The 12,815-nt window shown below is 35.8% G+C and overlaps 1 protein-coding gene across 16 annotated transcripts in view; it reads left to right on the forward strand.

The window, feature by feature from the left end:
* The window catches only part of LOC122568291 (neurobeachin), a 417,885-nt gene that overhangs the window by 161,474 nt on the left and 243,596 nt on the right, over positions 1–12,815 (forward strand). The gene's annotated exons all lie outside the window — the stretch shown is intronic.

The raw sequence follows: 12,815 nt of genomic DNA on the forward strand, positions 1-12,815 counted from the left end.
TAACCGTGAATGGATCCATTCACGTTTTCTTCGAAATAAAAGTAGAGCGAACTGTGAAATTCATCGCGGAGCTAATATCAGAGAGTATTATTTCGCGATAGAATCCTCCTCGCGATGGTACGAGCTTCTCTGGTAGCTATTATACGGAATTTTTATCGTAAATTCTTAAGTTACAATGGCTTAAGGTTTATGAGGTTTTTATTTTCAATTTAATTGGCGATGGGCATAGTATTTTTGAAATTTAATAAGCGTTTTGTATCCTAAGTAATATGCTGATATTTTCACGAAACGAGAAATGTTTCACATAATAATATTCGAGGCTTTAGAATATCAAATTTGGCTGTGATTCATACAATCTTTTTGTATTTTAATATTTGCTATATTAACAACTGGAAATTTTTATTTTGTAAATAGAAACTATAGAATTTAAGAGATCACATCTTCTCATACACCATGATCTTATAACAAACTTTCCTTTTCAAATTCATCCAATTTGCAAACAAATTATATTTCAGAAAGCTGCGAATGTTTCATACTCGCGAAAGAGAAACATTCCTGCAAATGTTATACGTAGCAAGAACAGAAGAAAACGCGTAATAAATTTTTCAGCGCGTGAGAAAGTCATCGAGTCTTAGAACAGTCACGGAAAATGAGATTTCTTGTGCTTGCAAAATTCAAAAGCCGCATTCCAAAAGGAGATACGTGCGGATGAAAAGGAGGAGCAGCGAGAGAAAGGGCAGTAACCGAAGAAAATCAGTTCCCGCTTAAGGGAAAGGATCGAATAAAGGAAACGAATTTGCACCGTCGTTGTCTCCATTTCTATTCCCGAGAAACATTTCAGGGTCCTGCCCTTGCGTATCTCTTTAACGCCATCGTTTTCTTCGTCTACAGAGGTTAAAATGTTTTTTTAAAGGAAGGTGCTTTCACCAAGGAGCGGTAATTTGATGGCGGTTTTATTCTACCTTTTGTGACCGAGTTGGAGAATGTGTGTTTGTTCTTAGGTGGGATCGCGTAGTCAGTTTGAGAATGAAACTTGGTTTCTTCAAATTTACATGAACTAGTGGAATTTGTGCAAATACACTACAGCTCGTAATTGAAAAGTGGACATGAAAACTTTTCAATGAATTTGGAAGCAACATTCCTTAAAGACATTTGTAAAGAAGAATTTTTATTCTCTTTTTTATAAATTTGGTCGATATCTATCGTTTGCTCTGAAAAGAACGAATAAATCTGGTAGAGCACGTACGCACAAAGATGTACAAGACACGTACGTGCAAAAATGTAAAACGTAACAGGAATAAAATAGAAAGAGAAGTAAGCAAAAGCAATAGTGGCAATGTAGGATAAAGACAATTTTTACCTCACTCGTATTCCGGATCCCAGGCACGTTATCGAAAATGACAGAGCGTCCGATGCAACCATCTCGTTGAATCTCGTTTTGTAGTCAAAGATATGAAACTGGGTATATCTAGAATGATGTATGATTTTGACAATTTTATATCTCTAAAAAATTAATTTTCTTCAAACCTTAAAACATTTCTTAAAACTTCTTTGAATAGACAATTTTATAAATTTTTCTAAAAATTTTCTATACTCCTCACAAAAAATTATAAAAGGTTCAAAAGGACCCCAAGCGATCGATAATTTCCCTGTTACATCCACTTACCCTCCTCATCTTGTTTCCTCCGACACATCTCCTTCCATAATATACACCCCATCCTCAACGTTAATCTGCATTCGCGTCGTAAATCATCAATTTCTTACGCACTGTGACTTCGTATACCTACTTGGAAAACGTAGTCTCAATCGGTGTGAGAAAGTGTTAAGCGAGAAAGTTACGTAAGAATCGATCGACAGTGTGACCAAATAAATGTATACGAACGTGACAAGTTGTCAGAAATTATTGGACAGAAAAGCGACGAGACTGGTATAACATGTCGCGTATCACGAGAGACAGCGTCGACCTGAGAGCTAACGTATTCGTACTTTTCAAGAAGGGGATAAGGAGGTTTAATGTCGACGACGATACTCTAGTCAGGCAGAAAGAACGTATTTCCTTATGTTCTTGGACAGTCGCATCGATGCGATAAACAAGAAGCAAAAGCGTCAGGACTTTTACCAGATGAACGGAAGAAGCCTGGTGTCGGCGCCAGTCCATCCCGTAATTCATCTTATCACTTAGCTAAAGACGTTTAAACAGAGACGCGCCTCTTTTCTACTTTTTCTACCGTTTTGTTTCATTAGCGAAGGCTTTTGGACGATTTTCTTCGATGAGCGATGAGTTTGAATTATAGGAGCCTTTTGAAAAAGTTCTATCGCAGAGAAGGTTCATAAATTGTTTTGAAAATTTGATGGATTCGTTTAGAAATTTTATTAGATCGATTGTAAGAAATTTCATTCACGCAATTAGAAAATAATAGTAATAAGAATATAGTTGGTATTTGTATGCTTGATTATACTATGTATATTATGTTCGGAAGTCTGTATTGGAAAAACTTAATAAGGCAAATACTTCGTTCTTCGTTAAAGTTATTAATCGTTTCATTGTAGCAATTGTTACGTTAATGAACCTACTGAGAGAGAAACCGTAGAAATTAAAGCAGAAATAGTTAGTTTGATTGTAAAGCACTGAACCGAAAGTCATTATCTAGAGCGCATTCCAAGCATTCTATATTAAAATCTTTAAAGGGATTATTATTAAGAGAATTACCCTTTTAAGAAAAGAATTTTATAATTGATCGTAAACAGAGAGAGATGTATAATCGGTCGGACGAAAATTCGGCAATCTCTAAAACTGAACAACCTTTCCAACATTGGACCAAATGACTGTTTTCTTTAAACTTCCGACCAATTGCAATTTTATCAAAAGTTTTTACACGTCATCTGGTAAACTAATCTTTTTAACTTCTCAAAAAATTTCAAACTGTTTGGTTCAATCTAAAAGTAATTATTCTTTTTAAGGGTTGCGCAAATATTTATGTGACCAACTGTAACTACGAACGGGGAATATCACAGAATATTATATTCCTCTCCAACTGCATTCTCCTATTTTAAATGTTGCTCTTCATGTTCAGAAAATGGCAGATTTTTATTTCATTCAGTCGCAAAGTAGGACGTTAAATTTTCTTTAGAAACACCATAATCCATATATCAGTTCACCAACTCATCCTCCTTTCATTTTTACAAGTGGCAGGGTAAAATTAAATCGACGTGTAAAATACGTATGCTACACTTTTCCCCGGTATCGTTCCAAAGATTATGCGAATTTCGCAATTTTTTTAAAGTAGTTTCGCGTCGTTCGCCGTAGCTCTGAAAGGAGCACGAATTTCAACGAGGGAACGAGGCTTTCCCCCTTTTCCTTCCTTTTTTCCACGCAAACCTTACAAAGCACCGGTGAAATTTAATTTCGGCGCCAGTAATTGAGTTTGCAGCCGGTCGCCGTGTTTCACGCATGGTAACTTTTTTTCTTTCTTTCCCTCTCTCTCTCTCTCTCTCTCTCTCTCTTTGTCGCTTTCTCTTTTTTATCAACTATGTTGTTTATTTATAAAAGAGGATCCGGTGTATAGATAATGTCACTGTTTTATTTCGTTTCGGTTGAAACGCGCTGTAATTAGGGGTGCGTTTGTACAATGCTACGCGGATTGTTTCGAGATTCGCGATTGTTTGTACCACGACCGATGAATCTGGATTCCAACTAGAGGCCAAGAATGATTTTGTTACGGGAACACAGATCACGTATAAAATGCTTTTCAAGTTATGCATTGTAAATCAAAGCGCGTTTTATTATCCGTATAGTTCACAATGTTGTTCAAAAGTTCCCAGGCTCTCATTCACAGGTTCCCGCTTGTTATTGCTAAAGTGTATATTAGATTTAAAGAATTTATTTTTCGTAACTTTCTGACCAAATGCCAGATGTGTATATTTATGCTTTAGAAAGCCCTCATGACAGGAGGCTATCATGTTTTACATTTTTCTATCATATTTTTATAAATATATATTTATAAAACGTGAAGATCCAAAAATCCAAAAATATTATAATCACAATTAAGAACAAAGGAAACCGAAGATTTGGTACTTTTCAGCATTTTTCCAGTTCCCCGATCTTCTTAGTCCCCACGTTATTGTCTTGTACCAAAAGATTTTCCGCTAGGTTCAACGTCGAGAAGTCTCATACAATTACCATTTGGAATATTCCGTAGAACTGAGTCGCAACAGTTCGTTTGAACGCTAAACTTGGTTGACAAAGTACACGGTTTGCCTTTTTCTTTCCCCCTATTCTCACCCTCTGTTAATTACTTCGAGAGGATTCCGTCATAAATTACAAGCGGACCAGGTTTCTTCGCGACGCAGAATCTCTTTAAAATTATAACAATCGTTGCCTGGTACCGGTCAACTAGGGCAGAACTACTTTGTCTCTTCGTTTCTTTCCAGTTCGCTCGCCTTCGTATAATTTCTCTAATGAGTTCTATCGTAATTGGAGTCAGAAACGTCGATATTGCAACGTTCTACCTCGTGATCCAGTGAGCTTCGATCGTTTCTGTGATAGAATATTATGGAGCAATGATAAGCAACATCGATCTCCTGATAACACTGATAGACACTGAATTATTCATTGCTCACGAGTATGAAGACATTTACAGAAAATAATAAATTATCAGAGATTATTAAAATTTTGTAAAATTGACATTTCTTTACGTTAGTAGATTCTCCATTGTATTATTTCTCGTTCGTTGACTCTATATGTATAATATATCACGAATAATTCCGCCAGCCAGATTCAGATTTTTAACAGAAATCTCCGAATTTCCGGTTTAACTTGTCTAAAAATGAAAGATTGCCAACATCAATATATAATTACTTTATCTAAATCGTTATCTTGCATGAATACATAATTTTCGGTTATTTATCACGTTTTCTATAAAACCAGCCAACTATGAATAGGAGTGTACGTCGAAGAAGATCGAACGATTTTCTCCTTTCCGTCGATCCTTTCCACGATCCTCCCTATCCGTTCCCTAGGATGGGATAGTGGTTTAGGGGCGTACGAGTAAATATAGAGAGGAGGGCAGGGATTATAGAGAATGGTTGGGTGGTCTGGGACGGGTACATATTCGGAAGTGAGGAAATTTACAATCCAAGTCTAGCCATATATTAGGGAAAGTTACTTCAAGTCGTAAACGTCGAAATATATCAATAGCAGAGCAGGACGACGTTTCTGTACGGTGATAGTACTGGTTGTGGTGTGTGTGTGTGTGTATGCGCGCGTGCCCAGATGAGTTCGTACGTGTTAAATATCCCACCTCCGGCTGCCAGCCTCCGGTATAGTTATCGATGAAGCCGTTTTAGTTAGCGGAACTGACCCCGTTCCCTGACTTTCAATGAATTGGCCAGCTTTAATGCGGTTGACAGTCGGGAATTAACGGGCTTTTTATTTAACCGCGGACCTGTTTTTCTTGCGAATTCACTCCACGGTTGGATTTACTTTATCGTTAGTCTGCCTTCATCCGCATTTTACTTAATCTTCTAATTCTTATACCTTATGGATTTTTGTAAATCTTTATCTCTATTGCTACAAAATTGTTTAAAATTAAACATACGTACAATATTTTCTTATTTTTAATTTTATTACGAAATTTGTTTTGCTATATTTCGTTATTCTGTCTGATCCACGCGGCAGAGCTTGGTGAGAGAAGCGATCGATCGAGTTACTCCACCGGGTTTCAGCCGAGTGAACGAGTCACGCAGTTGTTCTTCGAAAATTCGCTGTTTCGTGGAATCCTTAATCGTGCTGCCACTGCGTAAACTGGACGATCCGCGAATAGACTACTTTTATTGAAGCAACTAGAGTCGACGAACGAAGTCGAGCGGATTTGGGACCGATTGAAACGTTGCATTGTTCATGAAAAATGTTACAGCGCTGGAATACTGCGTGGTTATTGTAGCTAGTATTATTAAAATGTATCCACGAAATTTGATAGAATATAATCATCTTTTCTACTGGTCTACAAATATCTTGCTAACAAAAGGACAAGTTTTTGTATAAAATGGTGTACATTCCTGAAAGAGATTTTCATGTTTCCAGAAAATGTCTCAAATTGTTTAGATGTTTCGATCCTTGAAACGTATAAACTTTATTATTTTCACCCAATATACTTAACGATAATCTATAAAGTGTACACATACGAAACAATCGTAGTGAACTTGATTTGTCGAAATCGATAATAATCTCGTGTAATTAATCTCGTAATTTATCAACAAGGAGAAGTCCGAGTACAGAAGATAGTCGAGTTCTTGATCCAAATTAATCAACACCGATTGCGAAATTACTGTACACCAGGAATTGGAGAGCATGCTCGATCAGATCGGTTCTCTCTGTAGTACGCTCGAAACCACTGCAAATCTTTGCCACTTGCCCTCAGCCGTTCTACCGTGTAGTGGCTGCTGAAACTCTGTCGGTTAAACAAGAGAACGAGTTTGTTAAATTCGTTCTGCCCTATCGATTGAAATACTCGCCATCAAACTGAACGTTTCTTAGCCTTTGTGAGTATCGTGCGGAATTCCTACGATTCTCTGCTCGCTTTTCATCGAGAGAAAGCTCATACCCCAATCGTTTTAAAAAGTGGCATCGGTTTCATGGAAAAGTTGTCTCCAGTGTATCGTAAATATGTATCAATCTCCTCTTTCTTGTCTCGCTTTTAAGTTTCAAAGTATTTTGTTTTATGGAACTTCCGATGCTTCTGATAGCTACTATGAAGTTCTTGATGCTGATTATATTCGGTTGGTTATTGGAGACTTGAAATTAGTTGGATTTTCTTGAAAGGTTGGGAAAATGATATTATGGTTAATTAGATCCGATATTGGAGAAAGTAATTAGGTGGAAGAGGAAATTCTGGACTTTTGTTTTTACAATCTGCGATGTTTCAAGTAAAAATATTTCCTGGTATTTTTTAGCATTTAATTGTAAGAATATCGTGGCACATTTAGAAACATTGGAGACGATATTCAAATGATTGTGAATATAATGGAAGCCGGCTGAGTGGATATTCAACACCGTGCCTCTGTCCTTCATATCTTAATTTAATAAAAATCATAAGTTAAATTTCTGTAATTATTTCAGTTTCAATTTATTGTGCAAGCTTTTTCCTTCGAGGCAGATTTTCAAATTCGTTGCATTATGTATCATTCACGGTGGATTATATTTCGCGTAAAATGTGTACTTTTAGTCAAGACAAATAACCCATCACAGAATGCAAATATGTAACATGGGAGAGTAATTTTCGCGAAACTGACTAACGAATTTTGTTACGTTTACATGAGTTTAAAGTTTACGTAACCTTACAATATTTCCATCTTCGTCCAAGATAATATATACGAAGTACGCTGTCGTAGTAGGAAATTTGTTTCGTTTATCTAAAAATTTAAATATTCAAAGATTCGGATATTGAAACATTCGAAATTTCAAAGATTTTAAAATTAAAAAATTCAAAGATTCAAGGATTTATGATCTCGGATACTTAAATATTCAAATCTTCAAATACTCAAAACTTCGAAAATTAAAATTCTAAACATGGAAAATTCAGAGATGTGACAAGCAGCATACCTTTACCCTCAAAGACATACTTCGATATCTTGGAATACCTTCGCAAAAAATATTTAAAATTAAAATTATAGCATGCGCTGCTATTTCTTCGCACTATCCAGGTCAGCTTCGGAACAAAGCGTTGTCATCGCACGCAGAAAGTTCACCTATTCTACAAAGGAACTATGCCTGTCGCTGTTGCTTCAGTGGAAATTTTCCGCTCGATTAATTCGCTTTCGCGACTCGGTAATCCCTGATCGTGTTATTTAACAGTAATTGTTCATCGATATTGCGTTAAATACATCTTTCAGTACGAACGTCTGGCACGTGTTATATTTCTTCCAAAAAGATGCGAATTCGATTGAAAATTCGCAGATGTTTCTTCATCGGATGTCACAGAACGATCAGGAGATTGATTTATTTTTTCCTATTTCAACCATCTTGTAAAATCGACAAGTGAACGACAGGAACAAGTCAAAGAGAAATATGTCAGCCGGAGAAGTGATCGAAAAAGTCACAACTTACTTACCCTTGTGCGAATTTCTGAGAAATTTCGAAATAGGAAGAGAGAAGGAGAAATATTTAATGATTGTGTTAATAGAAAAATACGAAAAAATTAATCCTTTGTCTTACGATATTAGGTAACACTCGCGATATAGATAGTAATTTCGATTTATCAAAAATACATTTACATTTGTATTAAACAAAGTTTCATTTGAATTCTAATTTTCATTTCAATTCGTTGGATTGAAAACTAATGAATAAAATTCTATGTAATTTTACAACATTTTATATATAATACAGAATCAACCATTACAATCGTTAATTCATTTAAGTAGCTAATAAAAAGGCTGCAAGGCAAGAGGTTAAGCGGAAGTTGGTAGATTGTATGAGTCTGTCGATGAGACGGTGACCTTATCTGAGTCGAACAGACACCAATTATCGGCTTACCAGGAAGCACTGCTCACACTGCCTACCTGTAATTACCTCGAGCTTACTGTGATTCGAGACCAAGACGGAATCCTTGCATGTGACTAGGCGATGTTACGCCAGCAACCTCTGCTTCAGCATTATGCACGTACTACGTTGTTTCGCGTGACGTTGTGACTGCGTGACTTCATTTATTTGCGTTCCCTTGAGAAAATCTACTTTGAAAAATCAAGATGCATTACAAATTATTGATAGTTACTTATTTTCAGTCATTTATTGACAATAAATATATTGGGACTTGACAAAATTCTTACTTAATACAATACAGAAGATAAAATATGCACTAACAATAATCAGCATCGATAAATGGTTAGTCCAATAGTTTCTTCTTTTATTGTTTTATTTATTGCTATACTAGGAATATCAAGTGCTTTTATGATGAAATTTATGAAGTTTCATTTTCTACTTAACTGCTTTACTTCGGCAGAGATTGAAAAACATTTTCTCGTTTGAATTTCTTGTATTTCCAGTTCTTATTTTACTGCTTTACTTTAACGACGATTTAAAGATTATGCTTGTCTTATCCTTGTCGCAATGATATTTTACGTTTCATTATCTTTATGTAATTTACAAAAGACGATATAGTAATAATGTACGAAGTTTTCACATAATGCACGAAGAATATAGTACGCTTCACGAATATAGAAAAAGCAAATACGCCCGAGGAATGTGACAGAATATAAATGGAATTCTACTAATACGATACGTGACGATTTTTTATTATAACAAGGTGGATTCTGGCTTAAATATTATATGAGATTGTCGGAATTCTTTCCACACATTTCGCGTACTTATTTGCTGTATGCTAAGTAGAATAAGATCGAAACATATTCTACATTTTTATTTCTTCATCTTTGGCTTTGTAATCGTGTGTCTTTCGCACGTAAAACAAAAAGTCAAACGTAAAAGTAAAAAATCAAAAACAATCGGGTATTAACAGAATTTAGGATGAAAAATAGGTATGTCCTTTTTATCCTACTACGAAGAATTATCCTAATATGATTTAAAAACACGAAAGGTATTGAAAACGTCCTTTTTTGTTCTACGGATTTCTTATTTGCTTTGAAGAACGCGTCTAAAATGTCAAATATCGTTCGAATTTCGATGTTGCAGGAAATATGTGTAATACCCGTGATTTTAATGGAGTGGGAACTAACCCAACTAGGTCCGGAAAGTGCTTTTTCCCTCGTGCCCTACATTTTGTACATAGAAAAGCCTAAAGGGAGTAGGGTGATCTAATGTAGATATTTTCTCTCCTTTTCCTATTTTCTTTTTCTTCGTTTAATCAGTGATTCTATGTTTTGTTCGTCAGAAACAGCATGTCACTGATGGATCGATGTGACATGGAAATACCGATATTTAAATAAATCATACTTTCCAAGCCAAGCACGAATTAAGCTTAAAAAAGGTTTCCCAGGGAATTTTGTAATATTTTTATTACTCGCAATATATTTTTTAAAAGTCAAGCAGAAAAGCCAGAAGCGTCTCCAACGTTTTCATCAAAGTACAATAAATGTACCTTTAAATCTTATAATACAGGGAAAATAGAAAAAAGGACATTTCAGAATACAATTAGTAGCAGCATTTTTCTATTTCTATGCTCATCGTTGCAGGTTGTAGGCTGCGTCTGACACGATACGGTGCTACTCTACTTAAAATCGCTAGATTCGTAATTAGATCGTTCCGTTTGAACAGAATGTTCTTATTTGCATATTCTATCAATAACTTCTATCAAAAGTAGAAGTTTTGTGATTTCCCTTCACATTATTAGGAAAATTAAACTATTTCATTAAAAAATACTCTCGTTAACTATTTACCATGGAACTATAGTAACCGACAAAAGTAGTCCAATACTTGTCGAAAACTGTTCTAAAAATATTACGCGTGTTTACGTGAAACGTTTTGATTTCGACGATAAAATTAGAAGCTCTTTCAGCGTTTCCATCAATTTCCTTCAAATCCACCAACCAATAAACACATCTCTCCGAGTGGTACGTTACAAATTAAGTGGTGATCGTTCCCATGTCACTGGCATTGTTTCACATAGCTGGGGCAAAAATCTGTTGGCCATTAGGATAATTGAAAAGGAAAGCTCGATGAAGTACGGTCAAACGATCGTTCGCTCTCCGGCTTGTTCTCAATTATACCGAGTAGGACCACTCTCGGAATTAGATTTCCACGAGCAACGTGCAAGCGTTGGTCGTGTGACGCACTGCCCCTTCTGTCGTGCTTTACGCTGTTCGCTTGGTTCGAGGCAAAGGTCGTCTTAATCTTTGAACAGACTTGTCGAGACAGACGAAGAGAGAGAGAGAGAAAGAGAGAGAGAGAGAGGGTGAAAGTTGGAGAGAGAGACTTTTCTCGGTGACTGGCTAGTTCATTAAAGTGCAATTAAACTCGCGTGAAACTTGCCGGAAACTGTTCGTGCAGCCGTCCGCGAATGCAAATCCTGTATCTTGCGAGACGTTGATTGACTGGTTATCAGAGCTTTGTAGTAATTACTAACTATATTTTTGTTTGTTGGATACATATTGTCGGTGTTGTTTGATGTAAATTTGTAAAGTAGGGAAAGAGACAGTAATAAAGGAAACAAGTATAAAACAAGTTTGTTTTGTTTTAAAAAATGTTTTTTATTTTAATTTAATGCAGGGAGGTAGTAGTAAGCTATAGTACTGGTCTGGAAAGGTCAGTAATATATTAATTAACGTGAGACAAAATGTAGTAAACCTACTAAGCTGTTAAACTTTATGTCAATTTGGTATAAACTGGTTGCTCAACAGATAGTAGCTTTGCCCGGATAAAGCTGGGCAATGATATTGATTTTCGGATTAAGCGTAATACGTATAAGGAACAACGAAGGTTTATTTAATTTCAGAAGGGATCGTAAGAATAAAGGATATCGAGTTTTCAATCCATGGCACTTTATTTATTATTTGTTCATTACTGAATGAAGTAAGGTTTTATTTATCAAATATGTTAACAATATACTCTAATATATAGTTACATTATGTACGAATGAATTACTAAGAAAACAAATAAATTTCGAAAAATTATTTATTACACAAGTTCACTCATATTCAGAAGAGAACAAAGTTCCTTGCAATACAGATTACATCGAATAGTTCCAATTTACGTTCCTTCGAATTACAGACCCAACAACAAGGGATTGAGAATAAAATCCCGGAGAGAACGGTAGAATCAATACCGCATAAGACGACAAAAAACATAACGCCCAGGAAAAATAAATTGAACCTTCTCTTACACGATCTTCTATCCTTGAACGCTAACAAATGCTTCCACCAACGAGTCTCGATCCTCTTACCTACACCTTCCCTACGACCACGTAAACATCCCTTAAACTTCCGTATACATTGTGTCGATACAAGTCCACCGAGCCCTGTACCACTTAAACGCCACGTCGCTTTCTCCATATTCATGATCAGACTACTCTGTGTATCAAGTTTGTTGTCCATGTGATACCACCCCTAAAATTCGTTTGGAAGGCCGCCAATCAGAAAGAAAAAATCCATCTTCCGTATTAACACTATGACGATCGGTGTCGTTATACTAATTAACAATGTGAATGTTAACTATCGACACATGATATTTATTTATGTATATATTTTTGTATTTATTCGTTTATTTATTACAATAGAATTCTGCTGATCGAATCGCTTATCTAAGCGAACTTATAAAAATGAACTCCTATCTTGTTAAAAATTGGTGAAATTTTATTATATGGTCCGATGATTTTCATATGAATAGAATGAGTTACAGAAACTAAGATTGCGGTAGTGTTCGCTAAGTTAATTTTCAAAATCGTGCCCGCGGAATTTTCAGCAAATGACACGAAACTGCGTTGCAGAGGAAACGGTCGTTACGTTGAACGTCGAGTTGGTCGTCACGGAGAAGGCAGTAACGAGAACACGATGCGTGAGACTCCGTCGAGATTCCAAGAACCAGAATTCATCTGTCGTGAAATTGTTATACGATGAGAAACGGGATTCTTAGATTGCAGTGCAATCACATCTGAAGAAACCACTCGGTCTTTTGAACCCTTTTCGCAGAAGTCGAGGTTTTGGATTGAGCTTTAAATATCTCTGGGTAAATTGTCGAAGAAAGAAGGAAAGATTTTTTATTATATGTTGGTTAATGTAAATTTTGCTTCTGTTTTATATTTGTGTGTATATTTCATTGCAATATTTGAAGTTAATTGGTTACTCTATGTGCCGAGAAACAAACTGTATTG

This window comes from Bombus pyrosoma, linkage group LG6 (assembly GCF_014825855.1).
Source record: "Bombus pyrosoma isolate SC7728 linkage group LG6, ASM1482585v1, whole genome shotgun sequence".
In the NCBI taxonomy this organism is placed as follows: domain Eukaryota; kingdom Metazoa; phylum Arthropoda; class Insecta; order Hymenoptera; family Apidae; genus Bombus; species Bombus pyrosoma.